The sequence below is a fragment of the Taeniopygia guttata genome, chromosome 1A, assembly GCF_048771995.1.
Source record: "Taeniopygia guttata chromosome 1A, bTaeGut7.mat, whole genome shotgun sequence".
NCBI lineage: Eukaryota > Metazoa > Chordata > Aves > Passeriformes > Estrildidae > Taeniopygia > Taeniopygia guttata.
Window position 1 is genome coordinate 64,831,716 of NC_133025.1, and position 22,366 is coordinate 64,854,081.

At 48.4% G+C, this 22,366-nt stretch overlaps 1 long non-coding RNA gene across 2 annotated transcripts in view; it reads left to right on the plus strand.

Annotated features, from left to right (window-relative positions):
* The first annotated feature begins 3,382 nt into the window (after nucleotides 1–3,382).
* The window catches only part of LOC140682248 (uncharacterized), a 33,127-nt gene continuing 14,143 nt past the window's right edge, over nucleotides 3,383–22,366 (plus strand). The window contains exons 1-6 of one of the 2 annotated variants that reach the window (XR_012053700.1): nucleotides 3,383–4,220; nucleotides 6,864–8,297; nucleotides 8,810–8,900; nucleotides 9,892–9,988; nucleotides 12,697–12,794; nucleotides 17,931–18,069. This is a non-coding gene — a long non-coding RNA (uncharacterized lncRNA). The remainder of the gene's footprint in view (nucleotides 4,221–6,863; nucleotides 8,298–8,809; nucleotides 8,901–9,891; nucleotides 9,989–12,696; nucleotides 12,795–17,930; nucleotides 18,070–22,366) is intronic. The other variant, XR_012053701.1, reaches the window with a different exon arrangement.

The window sequence follows — 22,366 nt, forward strand, 5'->3', positions numbered from 1 at the left end:
ATCAAAAGTTATTTCATGGCATCTGATCTCTAGTTAGTTGGGCATCAGTGAAGAAGAAAATCCTTCTCTTCCTCAGCTCATGGCTGTGAGGGAAGGAGCTGTCCTGGAGAGACAGAAAAAAGCAATAGAGAAGAGTTGGGAGTGGGAAAGGAGGCCAGGGGTTAAAGCAAGAGGAACGAGGGTTAAAGGGAGCTTGGAGAGGCTGAGGAGGTGTTGTTAGACCTAGGAGAACAGTGCCTGTGCCCACAGGGAGAGCTGCACCCCAGAAGGCAGCACCACATCCCAGGCTGGGAGACATCTCTTCAGTTCACCACTAGCATTTTTTGTAAAGATTTTGGAGATTTTGAGCTTCCAACCAGCAACTGGATTTGTAATTTGGCAAGGAAACTTGATAAAAACCAGGCCAACAACCCAAAGCATGTCATCACAAAAAGTTACAGCCTATGCATTTAGCACCTCGCTGCAAAGCCCAGCTGAGAGCCAACTTTCCAGTGTAATTTTCCTGCACATCTGCCAAGCAGTGTGTGGAAAGAGCCATCTGTGGTGTCTTACCAGGGCATTTCCCAGTCACAGCTTCCAAAGGATAACTCAAAAACTGACTTCTGTACGTGCCATTGCTCAGAAGGGCTTGAGTTTAGTTAAAGCTGAGAGAACAACTGATGAGTCCTGCTGTTTATTCTGCTCTGTCTGGATCTGGAGCTAATCAGACTTCTCGGCAAAATTAACATCTCCTAAGTACTTCATAATCCCATTTACATTTTAAAAATTTTGCTTTGAAGAATTAATAGCATGTCCATCAGGCACTGTTCATTTAACATTTTTGTGTCAGGTGCTATCTTGGATAACCAAGATCCTGATGATGCTTACATTTGAATCTCCAAATGAATGATTGCCCACAGGAACAAGTGATTAAGGGAAATAGTGCATTGCCCATCCCTGGGAACACTGGTCCAGCCTGAGCTTCTTTTTGGGATGCAGGCTTCTGCCAGGCACATCTTGTGCAGCTCAGAAGAATGTCTGGAGGAAAGTCCATATGCAAGAGACCAGACTTCATGATCTAATGGTCCCTTTGGCCTCAGAAGCTTGAATCACTGAATTGGAATCTGTGAAAAAAGTGTCCCCATCTGTAGAAGTGAACTGGCTCGATTGCAAATAGGTCAGTTAAACTCAAACTGACAACCCTCTGGGGTCATCATAAAATCCACAAATTGGACTGAAAGGCATGTAAGTATAATTAAACTTCTGTAGTTTCAAGCTAATGCAAAATTTCTCACTTCCTGTCCAGAACTCCTGTGTGATGTTCCTGTGCTTGCCTAAAAATCTGATGTGTTATTTTCTCACCCCTCCACACAGGTCTCTGGTTGGGACACAGTGTGAGCGTGAGGCTGGAGCTGGAGTGACCAAGTGGAAGGCCCATCCTGCTCTGGGCAGTCACAGATGTCCCCTCCAGGTATTAAACCAGGTAATTCTCACAGTGAGCAAAGGAGGGACCTTGTCACCTCCCTTCCTTGCTTTGCTTTCCTCTCCTCTCCCACTGATGACACAAGTCCAGCCCTGTGCTCTCATCTGCTCCTTCTCACAGCTTCTCATCCCCTCTCCCCCTCATCCCTCTCCTGTTTCTCAATCTCCTCCAAAACCTTAGGAATTGAATTTTAGAGGAATCAAACACTGCCTGAGCCAAGTCAGGCTCTGATTTACTGTTTCTCTGGGACAAAGACAACCAGCTATGGAAAATGCTGTAAAAAGCTGGGTGCCAGAGCAGGGTGGGCTGTGAGATCAGCCCTCTGGAGCTGAGACCCGGGCAGGAGCAGAGCGTGGCTGCAATGTTCACAGTGCCATCTTTTGGATAAGGTGGAAAACTGTACTAAGTTCTCAGAGCCATCCAAAAACTCTCCCAGAGAAAAAGATGCTTTTTATCCTGGCTGCTGCCAAAATTGCTACCTTGATTCCCCTTGGAGTTTTCACTGGGAGAAGTTATTCTTCCCTTCAAATTCAGAGCTGCTCTGTGGTGTCTCTGCACTGCATCCAGCCTCTCCCCAGCTGCATTTCAGCAGTGCAGCACAGGGAAAACCACTTTGGAAAGGATTTTTCTGCAGGAACTCGGGTGTCTGATGGAAAGCCTGAGCACAGTCAGGAGCACCATGGATGCAGAGGGGGCAGCAGTCCCAGGATTTGCCTGGGCTGATTCAGCTTTAGGACTGAAATAAGGCAAAACTCAAAAACCCCAGTGTACCCTGGATGTAATCTTATACCTCCCCATGCAACACCCCAGTGATGCTGCGGCAGAAATGAACGCTGCACCTCCACTGGGCTTTTGAAATTCCATTAAAAGATCCAATTCCTGAAAGGGCCTTAACTGAGAATACGCTCATCCTCAGTAGTCATGCTAATGCTAACTGTGTCTGAGCCAAGATTCTGTAAATCCAAGTCAGCTCTGTCTCTTGTGCCTAATAATATGAAGCAAGAAATAGCCTAGCCTTAGAAAAGCTGTGGGGCTTGGCCTCAGCCCATATCGATTATCTAGCTCAGAAAGGGAGCCCAAACTTCTGGTTCTTGCCCAAACAACAATCATCTTGGAACTTCCTGCCTACAAATCAGACTGGCAAATATTGAGTGTGCTGAGTTTGTTCAGACTCACATCTTCCAGTTTTAGCTGAGCTCCCTTTTGTTTACAGATACTTTTCTTGAGCAAAGTCTTCTTCTAGTTGCATGCTCTTTATGGAATCAAAATACTCAAAGACTTGTAGAAATCTTCTTTGGTCGAATCCTACAGCCATGAAATTAATGGCAAGATGCTGCTGATTTTATTGTAATCAACTTTTCCCCACTGGGAAACTCTCATCTTTCCAGTAGCTGCTAGAAAGCAGTGCTGTATGACACCAGGACTAACTAAGCAATGTGATGAAGCAGAGGGTGTTCAGCCAAACCATCCCATAAATGGGAGCTTAGCAGAGACATCTGAGCTACTTCTATCAGCTCAGTGAGGAGAAATTTTAACTCTCTGGTCACCTCTGTATGCCAAACTCTGTCACTGACCTGCAGCAACTATTGCTCCAGCCCCTGACCCCATCAAAATCAGGATAAATGAAGCTGGCAGAACACAGCCTGGAGTGCTGTCACCCTGAGCAGAAAGTTAGGACATCTTCCCCATGTTTGTATTGCTGAAAATTACTCTCACCAAATTACCATCACCAGTTTTAATGGATTGGGGTGTTTGTCACACCTTTGGCATTCCATACTCTCCCACAAGTCAAGCAATCATTGAGAGAACACATCACACTCTGAAATCCACCCAGCTGAGTTTCCCTCTCCTATTTGCAACTGCTGTCATTTGCTGAATGTTGATGAGAGGATTTTGGCCACACAGGTGTGTGAAGTCTGCCAAGAGAAGCTGTGGCTGCCCCATCCTGGACGTGTTCAAGGAGCTGGATGGAGATGTGAGCAACCTTGGGATAGTGGAAAGTGTCCCTGCCCATGCCAGGGGATGGAACTGGATGATCTTTAAGGTCCCTTCCAACCCAGACTCCTCTATGGCACTATGATGCTGTGACACCAGGGCCTCTCTCAGCACCCCTGTGCCAGCAGAACAACCCTGCCTGAAGGGCTGCTTCACCTTCTCATCCCTATTTCCCTGCCACATTGAGATGGGGATGGGGGCTAGGGGGTGGAAGTACCTCCATTTGACATGGTGGCATGGAATGGAAAGCCCTTGAACACAGCTGCTTTCCATGCAGATGGAAAGCCCTTGGATTTGGAGAAGGCTGCTGCCCAGGCTGGATTTGTTTTCTCAGGACTGAATGCCAGGGAAAGGACAAAGTGTTCACCCAGTGGGGAATCAGTCCATGGAGGGTACAGGTGCCTTTGGGAAAAAATGGAGTTTCTACTGCAGGGCAAGCTTGGCCAGCTGGGAATGGACTTGTCCCAAGGTACTGAGAACTTCTGCTCTATCTGGGCAACTGAGACCCCAAAAAAAACCTTGTGAGTAATGGAGTACACTGAGCTCTTTAGTGGGCTTTGAGGGAAGACCTCAAACAGGTGGGGACATGTCTGTGCTGTTCTGTAACCCTCTCTCAGCTGTTTCCTTGGTGTGCTGGCTGGCTGAAGTGCTCATTGCTGCCTTGGGAAAATGTGTGCATCTCTCCAGTTTCACAGGTCCCTGCAGATGTGGGTTGTATGCTGAGACACCAGAGATGATGTTCTGAAGCCATTCACGTGAGCAGGTGAGAGAGAAAACCCTCTTGGTTTTCACATGGATGATTTTGTTGGCAAATGCCAGGTCCTGAGTATGGAGGCTGTATGTGTGCAGAAAATGTGGCCAAGAAAAGCAACCCTAGAGACCTGTTCAGATGAAGGGAAGCCTTAGAGAAAAACAGTCCAGCAAAAGGAGTTTTATTAGGTCTCTGTGGCAGATGGATTGAATTATTTGAGCTTAAACTAATACAAACTTTCCATGTCAGACACTCTTGAGTTTCACTTCATGAGGACTGAAGAGGTTTGGGCAGTGTCTCTTTAACGTGCTGCTGAAGTTTGCACATGCAGATATTTGGGGCTGCTAAAATAATCCTGTGTGTGAGGGAAACTGTGAGCAACTGAGGGAGAAAATGACACTTTTGAAAACTAAAATATGCTTCAGAATCTGATGCATGCTTTGAAAAACAAAAATGTTTTATCGCTGAAGATTCCTGGCTTTTGACCAAGTGCCAATCTGAATCCAGTTTTGCAGTTTCCACTCTGCCATCTCAACCCTTGCTCTCAGTGGGATTTTTGCCTGAGTGGGAGCAGGAGAGCTGGGCTCTTGGACAGCAGAGCTGTTCCTCCCCCAGGGACAGCCTGAAGGGCAGGGGACAGCAGTGATTTTTCCTACAAATGTGACAGTACAAACATCCACATCCATTTAGGAAATCAGCTCGCCCTGGCAAAACACCCCATGCATTTTTGGCCCTGTCTCTTGAAGAGTCCTGCTTAACTTTACTTTTAACTCCTTGAAACAAAGTTTTGCACATGCTTGTGTTATTTGCAGGACAAGGAGCATTACATTTTATCACCCAGAACCCAAATAACAATGTTTTGCTCTGTAAGTCTCTGTGCTCTTGAGCTGAATGCTATCAATTCAGCTGATGGAGTTAACAGCAAAAATGTAGAAGGAAACAGAGCTGGCGAAATAGCTTGTGATTATTATCTGAGGGCTGGGTGGAGCAGCTATTGGAGAGGCAGCAGCTGGGAGCTGGCTCTCCAGAATAGAGAAGCTGACATTACAGAACTTCTTTCCCTCTTAAATGCCTTGGTTTTCTCTGAACTTTCCAACTTCCCGGGAGGGGTGGCAGCTATGTGACCTGCAAACCCCGGGGAGACTGATCCCAGCTTTTAGATCAAGGAACTCAAAGTGACAGTGGGAACAGAGAGGAAAAACAAATGCTTCTTTTAAGGAATGCTCTTTGAATTATTTATCTGCGTGTTACTGAAGTCTGTTTTGTTCCTCACTGTACTAGCTATGAGGCAGTCTAATTACAAGTACTTAAGACACAAATAAATTACCTTGCCAGGCATGATAAATGCTGCTTGTAAAGCCCAGAAGTACTGTTTCTGCAACTGCAGCCAAGAAGCCTTAATAGACCACCTGTTAGGTGAGATGCAAAATTATCACTAGCATGTTATGAATAATCTGAATTCCAGGGAAAATAGGGGGTAGTTTCTTTAGTGTCCTGGAAACTCATAGCCATCCTTATCTGTTTGCTGCATTCCTAGTGCCAGTTCCTCAGGGATGCAGTAAGGCTCATTTTTAACTGGATGTTTTGAGAACCGGCAGGGTACCGTGAGGACAGCGACCTGGTTTGGGTGTGTGTCCATAGCTTTGCTGCTCAAATGCCATGAGAGCTTTGTACCTGTTTTTTCCTGTCTCTCCATGAGAGCTTTGTACCTGTTTTTTTCCTGGCTCCCCTTCATTCTTTCTTTCCAGCCTTCAGAAGGCATATTGTGACATCCTCACTGATACACAGTGGTTGTGCTGGGGGAAAATGACAACGTAAGAACATAAGCATTGATACAAAGCAGCTCCATGGGTAGAGGTGATGTTGATAGAGGCAGACTTCTGAAAATACCTGACAGACTTCAAATGTCAGGTTGCTTTTTGAGCCCTAAATAAACCTGCTTAGACTGCTGCTTTTGTTTTTTCATAACTGCAAATTTAACTCCTTGCTAAGGCATCCTGTGATCTCTCAGCTCAAAGCTGCATTTGCATTTTAGACATGGTTGTCTTTCAAAAGCATCAAAGTGGACTGGATCAATGGTCTGTGGTGGCTGAGGAAAAAGCACAATCACAATGGGATGCCAAAAATCATCTCCCTGAGGCTGCAGTTGGATGCAGAGTCCTCAGCCCAGGCTGCAGCCAGGAGTTCTCTGGCCATGAGCAGCTGGGAGGAAACACCACTTAGATGCAGCCGGAGCCACAGGTCCTACATCTACAAGTGCCTCTTTCTGGGAGGAGAAACATTCTCAGCCCACACAGACTCCTGCCTGGACATACAAGGCAATGCTGCAGGCTTTAATCTAGGCTTACACAGGGCAAGAATGGAGCCTAGACTTGGTGTGAGATATAGGAAAGGACTGGACCTGCTTAGCCTGTGTAGGGTGCCAAGGGATGGCCACCTGCTCCCTAGAGTGATACCTCAATCCCCCGAGATACAGCCTCAAAGATGGGCTGAAGAGGAGCCCAGGCCAGCACGGGGTGTGTAAATCCTCCTCTGTTGGCACTGGGACCTCAGGGACGTGGGCAGAGCTGTCCCTCCATCAGCCATGAGCAGGAATTTGCAATGTAAAGCATGAAGCTGAGCTCTCACAGAAGTTTCTGAGGACTTTTTTTCCAGGGCACACTGTGCTTCCTCAGCACTTTTGGAAGAACGCCGTGGGGATGGCGGCGAGCTGACAGCGCTGAGCGGCCGGAGGCACTGCCTGAAAGCTCTGCTGCTCTGCATTGGCACCTCATGGGGAGAGGATGCAGGAGAGGTTCACCTGCTGCAGCTCCCTGGGCCCAGCACGAGCTCCATCGCTCTCATCTGCCTGCCTCTGTTGGAATCTGAGGTATTGATGATTCCGAGATTGTAGAAAGTCTCTGTCTCTCTGCCCCCCTGCCAAAGAAGCCATAATTCATCTGTGCTGGTTTCAAGGTTGTTTATTCTGTTTATCTCTAACATGTTCTGCTGCCCTGCCGCAGCTCTGTCCTGCAGGGCAGCGTGTGGGGCTCTGCCCCTCAGTGGGATGTTACAAACATTATATACCACAAACTACCTGTGCTGTATTTACAATAATGTGCCAATATCTGTCACCTACGTTGAACAGTGTGTCCCCAGCCTAAACCAACAGAAAAATGCCAACACTACAGTGAAACATGGAGGGCATGAAGAAGGAGGAAAAGGACAAGACACACCCAATTTCCTCCATCTTGTCCCCTTTGGACCCCTAATCTAGAATCCTAAAATTTTACTTTTGCACCTGTGCCACATTTAATTATTACTTATATCAAGCGCTCAGAGCTTGTAATTCATCCTGTAAGATTGAAAACTCTTTTCCATGGACAGAGATCACAGACAGTGTCTCTGGGGGCTCTGTACAAGGGGGTTCCTCACCCCCTGCCAGGGTCCCAGATCTTCCAGGGCAGCCAGAGGGAAGCCCTGGATTCCCACATGCCTCCAGCTCTGTACCTTGCCTTCAGAAGCCACTTCACACCCCAGCACAACGAGGGCTTTCTGAGGATGCAGTAAGGTCCTGTGGACGCATCTGTGTTGAGCATGTGCCGAAGCAGAGGTCAGGGGTGTTCTGCTTCCCACAGAAATCCTGCAAATTGAGTGGCAGCCCCTGCGATCACCTCGGCACTCAAAAGGATGGCATCAGACTGGTGACTCTTATGGCACGTGGCACCACTGCTCTGGTTTCCTGAGCAAAAGAGTCCATTCATGTTGGCAGTATCTGCAGCAGTGAGCCATTGGCTCTTCTCTGCCCTGAGGTCAGGCAAGCATGTCCAGAGCCCAGCTCAGTCCTCAGGGCTGACCTCATTTCATCCCCAGGACAGGGTGAGCTCAGCCATTCTGCGGTCAGGACCAGCCCCAGGGCTGCCAGCTGGGACATCCCCAGGTCACCATGGGCCAAAACGGTGGCAGGGAATGTGCAACACTTCAAAACCACGTAGGGCTCTGTGTCGCTGCTGGAGGCCGTGCTGGACTCTCTTTGGTTTACTGGTGCAGATATCAGCGCTGGAAATAAGAGGAGAGACTGAAGTGATGCTCTGCTCAGTTATAAGAAAGGTAAGAGCTTAAATTATTGTCCCTTTCCCCAGGGAAAAGGGACACAGGCTGCCTGGGGAGAGCCTTCTGTGCTACAGGGATGTGTGATCTCTCCTCCCTGCCTGATCACAAAGTGATGGGAAATGTGGCAGGGGTGTTGGGCACGGCAAGACTCATCCCTCCAAGGCCAGAAAAGATGGCAAATTTTCAGTTCTGCCCCGTTGCCAGAGGAACCTGCAGGGAGATGTGTGGTGTGGCTGAAGCCAGCCCCTCCAGTGAGCTGGAAATCCTGTAATCCTGCCGGGCAGCCGAGCTCAGAGCCTGGCAGAGCTGCTTCCCTGGCATGACAGCAGCGTGAGTCAGTGACGAGCTCGCTGTAACCCACTTATTTATAAGGACTGTGTACAAAGATGATTTTTTTTTTTCCCTCCTTGGCTGCAGCAGACGCTTCCAGCAGGGAGAAGCCTCTTTGCTCTGAGCTCACAACGAGCTGCCCAGCAGGGATGAGGCCTCGCTTCTCTTTCCCTTTGCAGGATCCCCACAGACACTTGCAGCTCTCAGAGCCAGCAGGGAGGCACCCAGCCCCAGCTTGCAGAGCTGGCCGTGGGCAGGATGCTGTTGCAGGTGGGTGTCGGTACCTCAGCCACGACCTAGAGGGAACCAAAACCCTCAAGCCCTGAGTTGTGACCCCTCCAAAAGGCCACACCCTTCCAGTTTCCACATAACTCATCATTCCTTCCCCACCTTGGTTTTTTCTAAGCACTGCATCAGTGGGATGTGTGTAGCCCAGGAGGCCAAATCTGCCCCTGCCTTGCGTCAGGTACCGGAATGACAGCACAGGGCAGGGTTTCAGACGTGCCAAGGCAACGCTCATTTGCCTAAATGCAGTCATGCAGTGCTATTTTAAGCACGTTTGTTTATGCTGCCCAGCCTCAGACTGGCTGGTTTATACATCCCACAGTGTCCCACACACCCATATGGGCCTGGCATGTCTGACACGCAGCCCCTGAGAGTCCCATGCCCTTCTGGACTGGCAGGGAAGGGCTGGATATGACACGAACACATGACTAAAATAGCACAAGACACCTCTGCTTCAAGCAGCTAAGTCCTTCCCACCACCAGCTTCAGTGTTTCCCTGGTCTGCACAGTCCCACTGGTCCTGCTGCTGAAGTCTTGCTATCAGAGGCTAATTTTCCACGTCACTGCAATTTTAATTTTCCAGAGTTGTGCCTAGTTAGGACTGGTTATTTATTGTTCCAGCAAGAGAAGGACTTGATGAAATGTTCAAATCCATATATAATAAAGTTCAGGATAACCTGGCACTCACAAGAGCATTGAACAGTGTAGAAGTGCCAAAAGCAATATAGGATTTGATAGGACTTGTCTGGCTGCACGGTGTGAATACTTATAGATCACAGATTTGAGTCTTTATGGCACTGCCTCTTGTGTGGTCATTTATTATGCCTTAAAATGGGTGAGCAGTCAGCCTTTGAAGTACTTGATAGCAACTTTGCAGTGGAATGGGTGACTGTAAAGTGTGTCATCATTTTGTACTCTAAATTTATTAATGAAACAAGACCTTCCTACCCTAATGCTTGCATTTTCTCATGACCAGGTTCTGGTTCTATTTGTCTTCTGGAGGAAAACTGGCATCCCTGGATGTGCATGTAGACACAAGCAAAGTGATTAGCCTGCCTTGCTGGTGGCACCACGTAAGTAGGTTTTGATTACAACACAAAAAGTGTTTCATTACACAAACCAACTGCTGTTGTGGTAGCAAGAGCAAACAGAGCTGTGGTCTGAGTAGGTTTCAGCTGGTGAGGCAGTGCACCTCCACGGGTACCATGGTGGTGCTGCTCCAAAAGGTTTCAACTTCTGGAGCTCTTTGACATCTGCAGGAGGCAAAGCAGGGAAAGGGTAGCTACAAAAGAGTAGCTCCCCATTCTCAACCTGCCCTGCTCAGACAGATTGGCTTTTACTTCTGGTCAGTGCTCAAGATGCAAAAATGCACCTACCTCCTTTTACACACAGGGAGCACTGGGACAGGGATTCAAATCCAGCCACAGCACCACCACCCTTAGGCATGTGGGACATCTCTGAGGTCAAGGAGACTCGAGGGCCAGTGCAAGCAGCCAGCTGGCCCGTGGCAGTGGGACTCTGTGGGGCAGCAGGGTGGGAAGGTCCCTGTGCTGAAGCAGATTTTGCCATCCACCCCTCCCTCAGAGCTGTGCCTATTGGGAGCTACCCAATCTTTGGCTGCATAAGGAGCTAAGTTTGGTGGTTTGGAAGTGGGGGTAAGTCTGACAGAGATTATGGCACATTACCAGAGCAGGGGAAGGTCTGGCCTGCAGCCCTTTACCAAGTCCAGTCTGCAGAGGTGTCTGTCTGAGTCCCTTACAAATCAATGTCATTTCTTGGGGATGGAGATCAGAAATGGCTCATTCTTAACAACAACAAAAAAAAACAAACAAACAAAAAAAAAAAAAAACGCAGCCATGAAACATGAGTTAACGTGACAACTGAGACCTGCAGCCTGTGGGTCTCAGCATTTTCACTCCGTTTTCCCTCCCCTTGCCCTCAGCACACAAGCCCTGTGAGAGCCCATCAGGCTCAGACAAGTCCCTGGGGCTGCAGCAGAAGCAGAAACCCCAGGTTCCACCAGCAGCAAGCAGGGATGCAGCAGCAGCTGCCATTCACTCTCATTTATGGCCCAGCTCTTCTTGTGAATGGCAGTCTTCACACTGAAAGACAAATACCAAGGGAGCTCTGGATGTGTTTAAACCAAGCTAAGCTTAATTAGAGCTGCTCAAAAATTAAATGCAGAAGCAGAGTGTATTTATGTTTGCACTCAGGAATATATAAGGCTCTCGGGCAGATCTAGGTCACCTCAGCTCAAGCAGAATTACTGAGGAGCTCAGTGTGTGGGCAAACATTGTTCTGCCTGTTCAGTGGGAAAGGAGTAACTCCTACAGGAGCTGCAATTCCCCCACTCACAGCTCTGGCCTTCAGAGCTGGATGAGGCACAACCAATGCCAAGAACTCAGAAACCTCAAGTTATTGCTCATATAACGGATTCTGCCTCATTTTGCCTTTTGGCTTGTCTTTTTTCTCTCCCTCTCCTTATGTGTGTCTCCTTTACAGCTACCACAATGCCTCCTCCTGCACAGTCATGAGATGCAGAAACTTTCTTTTCTCTGATTAAAGCTGGGACTCTGTTATCATCATATGACTGAGAGCGCCGTAGGTCTAAGAGAAACACCCCACATAGGAGCCTTGAGATCAATCCCCATATATTTCCACCTCCAAGTTGTGCTGCTGAGCTGTTACCAAACAAAAAGGGCATTTTGTATGCTAAGGAATACTCAGGCTTTTGATTTTGTCTGCTGCCTTTCAAGCAGCAGCCTGCAGGTCTAGGCTCTGCCTAAGGCAGCTGCTTGCCCCTGAGTCACTGCTTGTGTGGATCCCTTGTTTAGGTGGGGCTGGGACGGGCTGTGGTGGCTGCAGCACAAGGCTGGAGCCACAGCAGCAATCTGAAGGCCTCTCAGATCAAAGATTTGGGAAAGGTCAAGTATTTAGTGTGCATGGGCTTTGGGGTCAGCTGGGCTTGAGGTAAAGCCCTGTGACTACTGCAGGGCATGGGAAATCTCACTCCTCTTTGCCCAAGAGATTCCTCCTCCTGCAGGCAAAGCAGAGAAGATCTGTGTCCTGCTGAAGAATCAGGGCAACTCAGTAAATTCCAGGAGCTGTCAAAATTCTGGATTTTCGTGCCAAGAAATATGAACATTTTCTAATATTATTTCAGGGTGCGTCAGCAAAAACTCAACAGCAGTCCTCATTCTTAATTTGGCCTCATTTGGAATAGGATATTCAGCTTGCAGCAATGATAACAGACCTAAAGGAGCTCTCTGAACAGCCCCTTGGGATATGAGAAAGAAAAATCCTGCTCCCACCTTTTTTTTTTTTTTTTTTTTTTTTTGCCTGGCAGCTCTTTTTCAAAGGGGACCTGTGTTCTCAGAAATTTTTGGGCAATTCCAGTGGATACACAGCACCCAATTCCAGAAAGTGCAGCTCTGCAAGAAGCAGGTGCTCAGGGCGTCCTGCTTTCCTATTTTTTTTAATCATAGACTGGTTTGGGCTGGAAGGGACCATAAATATCATCTCATTCCAACCCCCTGCCATGGGCAGGGACAACTTCCACTATCTCAGGTTGCTCAGAGCCCAGCCTGGAACTGGGCTCCACTCTCCCAGCCAACTGGTCCAGTCCCAAGCTGGCTTGGAGTGACCTCCCCTGGCTCTGTGTGCTTCACTGCTTTGTGCCCAGCTGTGGTTTGCACAGTCATCAGTGACTGTGGTGTGACCAACTCTTGACACTCACAGTTTCAAGGGTCTTATTTGTCTTTCCCACCCCTCCTAATTCCAGAAACACATCGCCAGGACATGCTGCTTGCGGGTCAGATCTGAATTCTCTCCAAGGCAGGGGGACAGCACCGTGCTCAGCATCAGCATCAGCGTGGGGAGGTAAGATCTCACAGTTTATCCTCCCTTTTGGTCTGGATACCCACAGATTTCGTCTCCTTTCCCACACCTTTTTTTCAGCACACAAAACCTGGGTCCATTTCCATGACATTCTTATGACCTGCACCTGAAATGGAGAAGACATTTTCTAGCCTACAGGGTTTGCTTGTCAAAAGTAGCAACTCCAGTTCCTGTACTGAGGCTCACATTTTTACAGTAAACCCTTCATACCCTTTATTATCTCCTTGCTAAATGGTTTGGTGCATTAATTATGATTATCATCCAATATATAGAATGTATTTCAACAGCGCTTTGGGGTGAAGAAGCAAAACACAATATACCAATTTACCAGTAATTTTCATGCAATTTGCGTGCACCCAGATCCCGTGAGGTGGGGGACACTGCTTGAACTTTAGAGCCTTCTCATTCAGTTTTCACTAATAACTTTAACGATGCGCTGAGGGTGGCCTCGGGAACAAGGATACGGACAGAGGGGTGGAGAGTAGTGCAAGGCAGGGCAGGATAAGGCACGGCCAGGGCAGGGCTGATCCGGGATGGGGAGATCGGGGGGTTGTGGGATGAGGGTTCGCGGGATGGGGGATCGGGGGGTCGCGGTGCGCTCCCCCCTCTGGCCGCTGGGGGGCGCTGCGGCCCCGCCGGGCAAACCGCGCCGCTAGCCCCGCCCCTCACCCTTCAGCCACGCCTCTTTATGCAAATCTAGGGGGCGGCTCAGCCAATGGGAGCGCGAAGCCGGCGTTGTATTTATAGCCGCTATTTAAGGAGCCGCGCGAGCCGCTCCCGGCGGGAGCCGCGTCCCGGCCCCGATTCCCATCCTTGATTCCTGCCCTGATTCCCATCCTTGATTCCGGCCCCGATTCCCATCCTTGGTTCCGGCCCCGATTCCCATCCTTGATTCCGGCCCCGATTCCCATCCTTGATTCCGGCCCCGATTTCCATCCTTGATTCCGGCCCCGATTTCCATCCTCGATTCCCCATCTCTGATCCCAGCCCCGATCCCCGACACTGGGACCGCTCCGGCCTCCCGGCACCGGCCTCCAGCTCACACAGCGCTGGCGAAAGCTCCCCCAGCCGCTCTGCCGGTGCCGCCGGTTTCGCTCCCACCCCGTTTCGCTCCCACCTCCCCGGACACAGCCCAGCGCTGTGACGAGGCCGTTTTGCCCACCCCCGCCTGACAAAGGTTCAGCGGTGAGGGCTGGAAGGGAGCCTCGGTGATGCTCCGGGGCTGGCGGAGGTGTCCCCGCATCTGTGGGTGTGTCAGTGGCACAACCCCCGGCACTGGCAGGGCAGCCGGGTTTTGTGATCGAAGCCCGACCCGCCAGCTCACTCTCAGCCCTCACAGAACAGGCACGCAGGGGTTTTCTGTCAAGGACAGCAGCTTTGTGTCTCCATAAGCTACGCTTCTCATTTGTCTTACAGCTTGTAGTGCTACTGAAATCAGCAGCGTTTCCCCTTCATTTGGAAACCCAGCCTGCTGTTTCTGGGCGTGTTATGTGTTTTCATACGCAGCCTTTCATCTGGTTGATACCTGTGCTTGTCTCTTCTTCCCGCAGCACAGCTGAGCCTTGATTCTGTTTTAAAGAAAAACATCTCATCAAAGAATCACAGAATGTGCAGGGCTGTAAGGGACACACAGAGATCATCCAGCCCAGCCCCTGGCCCTGCTTAGGACACCCCAACAATCCCACCCTGTGCATCCCTGAGAGCGCTGTCCAAACTCTGCTGGGGCTCTGGCAGCCTTGGGGCTGTGACCATTCCCTGGGGAGCCTGTTCAGTACCCAGCACCCTCTGGGGGAAGAACCTTTTCCTCATAACCAACCTAAACCTCCCTAAGCTGTTGGCAAGGCAGCCTGGATCCTTTGCTAAGGTATCACAGAATAGGATGTGTTGGAAAGGACTTTAAAGACCATCTCTTTCCAACCCCACAGCCTGGATTGATCCCAGGAGTTGTCCTGACCCAGGTGCAGCACCAGCCCTTGGTCTTGTTAGACCCTGTGAGATTCCCATGGCCCAGAGCTCAGCCTTGCTCGGGTCCCTTTGGGTGCCGTCCCCTCCTTCACACTGCACATAATTAAGAGGAGGATGTGAATGTGGATGGGGACGTTCACATCCTTGGCGCAGCAGAGGCAGACTGACAAGCTTTCCCCCCGGCTTTTATTAAGATTTCCTTTGAACCAAGAAAAGAAGAAAACCCCACAGCAACCCCAGAGCCTACCTGTGTGTTGAGAGCTGACTGCCAGCAGGGCTTTGGGTAGCCTCATGTCCCTGCTTTCCATTTCTTGCCAGCACTCTGCCTTGATGGTGCTGCAAGGGCACAGATTGACTTGACCCCTGTTCCATTAGAGCCGGACAGTGATTTCCAGGATAAAACCATAGTGGATGTGGGAAAGGGTGAGATCTTGGGAGTAAATCAGTAAAAAAGGCAACAAATTACTCATTCTTGTTGAGCATTTAAAATTACAACCAATGCCTATTCAATCAGTGCAGAGACTTATTAGAATAGTAATTTTAAGATCATGTTGGGTCAGGCCCTTGGAGGAACTGTGTGCTAAAGTATTGTGATGGGTAAGTGCATTTTACAAGCGCTTTCTGGAATTCTTAAGCTGCCACAGTGGGAGAAAAGGAGAAATGTATTTCATAGCTGGAATGTGCTCCTAGTGACCTGGTTTTGTTTAGTTGGGGTTTTTCCTCTGTTTTTCTAACTGCACTTTCGTAGACATCTGCTTGAGAATTGACTGCAATGTTCACGTGCAGTCTTAAAGCTGTAGGTTTTACTACCTTTAGCCTGTGGTTAAATCAACAGGGAATCCCTGATATAGGGAGGTTTACATAGTAATGTATGACCAGTGCACGAAATAGATGCCAATAATTCTGTACTTTTTTCATGCTCTGGATTATATTCCATGATAAATGAAAGCACAAACCAACCAGATCCACAAAGAGTGGAGTTAGGCTGGGTGTGAAGTGTCACCAGCAAATACCATCCGCATGCTCACATTGGTCAGGAATATAAAGGATTCCCAAATCCCCGCCCCTCTAGTCAGCATGTACAAAGAAAGGGACTGCTTTCAAATTGCAAACAACCAGATATCAGCAGGGAGCAAAGCAAGGAAGGAGGTTCGTGGACATCCCAGCCGAAATGGGATGGAGCTGGGCAGCAAGGCGTGCACAGCAGTCCCCTGCGGCTGCTGAGCAGGAGGCTTTTGTTCTGCAGGGCAGGATCAGGTGGAGAGGCAGGGCCTGTGCTGGCACAGAGAAATCGAGCTCCATCTGTGACCCAGCAGCCTGTGAGGGTGACTGGCTTTCTGAAAGGCTTGCGCTGAAATTTAGCAGCCCCTGGCGTGTTCTGGCAGGGACTCGTGCTTGTTGGTGAGCTGCCCGAATCCAGCAGTGATGCTGAGGTCACCCTGTCCCTCTCCCAGGCACTCACCTGCATGATTTTGCCTACCTCTTGTCCTAGTAAAGTCTCACTCTAGTTATAACCTCTGTTACACTTGTGGTTGGTTTGTTTGTTTGTTTTAAAATCACTACCCCTGATGAAAATTGAATAGTTTAGTGAATGCCTCAGGGTGCTGATGGCTTTGGGAGCACCACAACCTTGCTTCCCATAAGAGTCTCCACACTGGGACTTGTGCCAATAAAGATCTTTTACTAAAGATATTGAACAGTAATCAATGTCGTTATACCAGTATAGAGGTGTATATACAGAGAGGTATGTGTGTATATAAACATATGTGAAGGGAATAATCCTTTGGGTTTTTCTTCTTTAAACATGTTCCACAAAGGCTGGAATTTGGGACTGTCTAAAGGCAGCAGAAGTTGTCTGGTTTGAACAGTGTTGGTAGGATTAAGCATTCTGGGGCTGTGGCAGGGATACCCTTACATTGATGTTTCCAATTAACATTGATTCGCTGAGATCACTACAAAGTAAATGCATTTCTCTGGAATTTGTAGCTATCTGGCAGGGACTGTGCAGATCTAAGGGCTTGCTGACAGCAGAAGGGAGGTGATCTGCTCCCAGTCATCCCCCGAGGGCTCCAGGATGGGTGCTACCAGTCTGTCCCACACAGTCACTGTCTCTGTTCCTTGTCAGTCCGCAGGTAGAGCTGCCTGAAGTCACTCACACAGCACAAGACTACTAATGTTGAGGCAAATCACTGAAAAAAGGTCACTTCTATACTTGGTTAATGAGCTGAATTATTTCCCACATGGTTTTGGTGAGGAATAGAGGCAGTGCAGGACCGTACAGAGCACCTGGGGAGGGAAAAGGGGACCCACTGCCTGTCTTGGAGGCCACAAACATCTGGCTGAGGTGCAGGGTCACAGAATCACAGAATGGCCTGCACTGGAAGGGACCTTAAAGACTATCTAATTCCACCCCCCAGCCATGAGCACAGACACCTTCCACAATCCCAGGCTGTTCAAAGCCCCATCCAACCCAGTCTTGAACATTTCCAGGGATGGGGATGAGGCTGGGCAGCACAAGTAAGACATTGCCAGAATTTGGCCCAGAATTGCCACATTTGCTTTCCCAGACTGGTTATTTCAACAAGGCTGTAGGAAGGAAGATGCCAGTTTTCACATGCAGCTTTCTGGCTGTCTGTAATTGTCTCCTGGCTGAAAACTGCCACTCCCAGCAAGCTGCTGGTCTGTGGGAGCACATCCTAATTCTTTTGAGGCAAAAATCAGGCAAGCTGGTTTGAATAGTTGCAATAGTCAGTCTGAGCTCATCTGAAGGGAAAGGAGGAGTGCTCACTGGAACAGCTCCACAGGCAGTTGGAAGAGGCCAACATCCAACAGAGGGGCTTGGGGTGGTAACAGATTTTTCCAGCAGAGCCAGATTCAGAAGATGACATAAGTTCACAGCCAAAAGAAAAAAAATCACCTCTAGGTCCAAAATGCCTCATACCCTTACAAAAAGCAGTATTCAAGCCTTTTTTGGGTTTGGTGGTTTTTTGGGTTTTTTGGTGGTTTTTTTTTTTTTGGTTTTTGGTTTTTTTGGGGTTTTGTGGGTTTTTTTTGGTTTGTTTTTTTTTTTTGGAGCAGCACTCAGGCTACTTTATGTACATTTTGCTGAGTTTTTTCCTCCTGTAAATTGCACTAATCTTTGGATCCTTCCAGCAGCTCGAGTCCTGCATATCAGTACAAGAACATTAAAGTCTGCAAGCCAGAGTCAGAGTACAAAACCTGGACTTTGTGTGGTGGAGTTTGGCTTGCCATCTGCCTGACAGTGCCAAGGAAGCACAGCAGTGAGGCCATGGTGAGTAGGATCCCACAGGAAACACAAACCATGGGGAGTTGCTGAGGAAGGTGGTGGCCTTTTTCACATAGGCTAGGAACCCAAACAGGGAGGGTGTCACTCGGTGGACAGTTCTCCACAGCAACATTGCAAGAGTGGCTTTGGACCTCATCTGGAGATGTGGCTCTCAATGAGTTCATTCTTCTCTCTTTTTTTTTTCTTTTTTTTTTTTTTTATGTCCTTCTGTCTGTCTTGTTAATTATTAATTCAGTGTGTTGAGAGCCACATTCTTCTGAGCGGCTCCTCCCTTGTTTCCAACCTGGGCAACTTGTCTTGCCTTATTAAGTCTGTGGACTAAAATTGCTCCTTCATAAAGGTCTGTGCTCTGGAAAAGGAAGCCAGGTGTCAGAGTGTACAGAAGGTGTGTCATCCCAGCCTTGTGGTGTGTTGGGAGAGCTGCCTGCCTTAGCCCATTATGCAGCTTTTTTACATGACCTCAGCAGCGTTCGGTAAAGCGGCCTCAGGTTGTCGGGGACTCTGCGGTCTTTTCAGCACATGCAATTAATCAGGAGGGGAAAATAAATCTAGCATCAGAATGAGCATTTGACTGGAACGGAGTTGCAATTTCTGTGCATAATTTAACACTTTGGGGAGGGAGCGTTCTCTGCTTGCCTGAAATAATTTAGAGGCGGTTTTGAAATAGAACACGTTTGTGTAAATATGTCTTGGGATTAAAGAGCTCACATTTAGTTCCTGCAGCATTACATCTCTGTCTATAGAATATGCCATACAGTAATCTCTAAACCCTGTTCTGCAAACTGTTTCTTGTATGAAGAGACTCAAAATAGTTCTTCTGGCATAGTTTCATTTTTTCCCTCCTAAATATGAGTCTGTAGCATAAAACCCAGTGCAAAGTAACTCTGTGCCTGTTTTATACATGGGGAAACTGAGGGGAAGTTTGGCTGAAAGTGGCCTCAAGCTAGTGGTTCACATTTTTCACTACTTACCAAGGAAAGGAGCTGTTTTGACATGTGGGTTTCCCCAAACTGCAGCCCTCAGAGTTACAGCTTGCTTTTTAAAGCTGTCCCAAAGTTACCTGATCAATCTGCTTTAGACCCCAGTGTATAGTTCAGAGGCCACATCTGTAGTTCATCCTGTGCCCTGTATTAGTAACACAGACCAGTTTATGAACCCTCAGCGAGAAATCCCACAGTGACAAAGTGGATAATACTTTTTGTATGGAATCTGGAAATATGTTGGGGCCCAGTGACGTGTCCTATTTACAAACACCTTTGCACCACCCTTCTTTCTCATTTCCTCTGAGACTGGGGAGCTTGTTTGGGATCAGATGGTGTTAGCCTTACTCTTTGGGAAGCTCACCAATTGTGTGTTCAAGGCCTAAAGGATCTCTGGGCATGTGCCAGCAGAGCAGGATCAGAGTCTCAGGCAGCAGGCCTTGGTGATGGCATTTAGAGATCCCTTTTTGCTGTGACAATGCTGTGACGTTTGCTCAGCTAAGAATAGGCACTTGTAATAAGTTTCCCATATGGCGCTTTCAATACCAGTAAACAAAAGCTCTCTCAAGTAAGTGAGGAGCAGTGCTGTGGGTTAATGCGTTTTTAAAGCCAGGGCTCATTTATTTTACAATTAACCAAAACCTGTTGGGTAGGTTGGGGTGTAGGTTGCCACACTTCAGACTCCAGTCATTTGCACTCCTTAGCCAGTGGCCTCAGCCTTTTACCTTCATGCATGTTATCTGTAGGAGGGCAGAAGATTTGAGCTTCTCCAGGATGAGGAACCTCCTGAAACGTACAAAAATGCATTTTCAGATATCTGGGTCAGACCTATTTTGTGCAGTGTAAGGGGACTTGTGTTGGGGACTTGGAGCCATGCAAAGGGCAGAAAGGAAGAGCCAGGGAGTTCATTCTCCTGATGAGACTGAGGGTTCCAAATGGTTTAAGGGCCACCACAGCATTTAAGTGGAACTGAATGGTCACCCAGAAGTCCCTTGCTCAGCTGTCACTGAACTCCAGAGTTGTCCATGCTCATGTCCCGCTGCCCCGTTCTGCTGTGCCTCTTCCGGAGTTTCATTTTCTATGAGCTCCATTTTTTTCACTCCAAGTTTCCTAAGGTTCCTCTTTGCAGACAGGTAATCAGCCCAGCTGTTGGGCTTGACATTCTTTATCCCATTCCACAATCAGGCCCCTGGACATGAGGCATGTGAGGCTTCCACTGAACCAGGCTCGCTGCATTTTCATTTGATGCTTTGAAGCCGAGTCCCTGCTGCTCCATGGAAAGCTGCAGCTCTAAACGTGACCCCAACAGCTTCCTTGGGGGTTCTGCAGTCAGGTCCCTGCTGTATCAGATAAGGCTCACCTCATTTTCCTATCCATCAGCTAAGCCAGAACTTCCAATCTGCTCAGTTCAGGGTTCGGGATATTCAGGACTGCAGCAAGGCATGTTCCTGTCTGGGGCAGAACAAGGATTTCAGTTCTCCTCTGCTTGTCTTCCACCGATGTCCAAATCCATAAGGAGCTGCTTTGTTTTCTTCTTTTCCCTATTTCATGCCTCTGTTGGAGGAACATCCAGACCTGCCTTGATTTCTGCCCCACCCTTGGTACAGCCCTGAATACATTAGTGGTTCCTGCAGAGCTCCAGAAGGGAACCACAGGATTGATTTTGGCTGCAAGTGATCAAAACATGGATTTTTAAGCAGGTGTCAGAACTGCTACCAGTAACAGGATTTGGAGGGGGGTGATTGCATCATTGTAGGGCAAGTCAGAATTTTGCCAGGAATTAATTTGGCCAAGGGTTGTTACTAAAACTCACAGCCAACAGCAAAACCCCACCAGGGCAAACCCCAGTTGAGCCTGGTGAGCTGTTGTCAGTAGTCAAGGGAAAGGCAGATCTGCAGTGCAGACAAAAGCTGCATTTAACCACCTGCATGCCCTGGCACACCAAGTACGGGGAGCAGGTTTTACACGGTCAGGAAGTGTTTTGTCCAAAACATTCCCTGATTTTTGAGATTGATTGAACCCCTTGAGCTCTCTTTCCTTGGCCTGTCTGGGTTGTGTGTGTGCATTTGGTGCATGGATTCTTGCACAAGCTAATCTGAAATTAATTTTCAGCAAAGGCTTATATTGTATGATGGAGGAAGTGCACTGACTGTTTTTTTGCCCAGGCACCTCCAATGCATGCAGAAACAAATAAGCTGTTAAGAGTGACAAAAAGATTAACTGAACAAGCTGTGTGTGTTATAATGTATGTATTTTGCCCTCACTATGACAACACCTTGTAGCTGGCATTTGCATGAGGAATACACAGGCATGGGACACAGAAACAAAACTCAGCACTTCCCTACTGCTTCAGTAAAGTGTTCACACATCCAAAAAGTGAAGGATAACAATATGACAGGGACAGCTGCTGTTCTGTAATGTGTTATCCCTCATCAAACTGTGAAATAAGGAGAAAATGACAGTTCCTATGATTATCTCATAACCCGTGGGCTTTATTGCTGTGCTGCTGCAGGTTTACTGTGTTGTCTTGGGCCTGTTGATTTGAGCCTGTGGTGCCTCAGTTTCCCCTGCTGCACCATGTGGGGAACACCCACTGCACAGGAGAAGGGGGAATGGCTTCATGCTGACAGAGAGGAGATTTATACTGGATATGGGGAAAAAATTCTTTATTGTGAGGGTGCTGAGGCCCTGGCACAGGTTGGCCAGAGGAGCTGTGGCTGCCCCATCCCTGGCAGTGTCCAAGGGCAGGTTGGATGGGGCTTGGAGCACCCTGGAAGGTGCCCCTGCCCACAGCAGTCAGAATGAGATGATCTTTAAGGTCCTTTCCAACCCAGGCCATTCCATGATCTGCCCCTGGGAAGCAGCTTGCAACAGCACCTCACCTGCTGATTGTCTTTGGAAGAGCCCACCTGTGAGGATGCAAAATGTTGTTCCACAGGTGTTTTCTCAAGAGATTGCAACAAAAAATCAACCTCACCAAGTCTGGACCTCACCACCCCAAGGTTCTGGGCAGTGCCTATTCTCCCTGTGAAGTGAGGTGCTGCTGGAAGCAGGTCTGGTGTCCCAATTTCTGTCCATTAACAACTCATTCATCAGCACAGAGGCTTCTCACAGCTTTAGGATCAGACATGGGGTACTTCTGCTTGCTTCACTTTGTATCACAGGAAAAGCCCAGCTGACTTTTCCTTCCTTCCTCTCTTCCTTCCATCCTTCCAACGAATTGGTGGGGGCAGGGCCCCGTTTCTGAGCTCGCCAGAAAAAAATTCAACGTGTAAAAATGTATATGTTTCAGGTCATTTAGA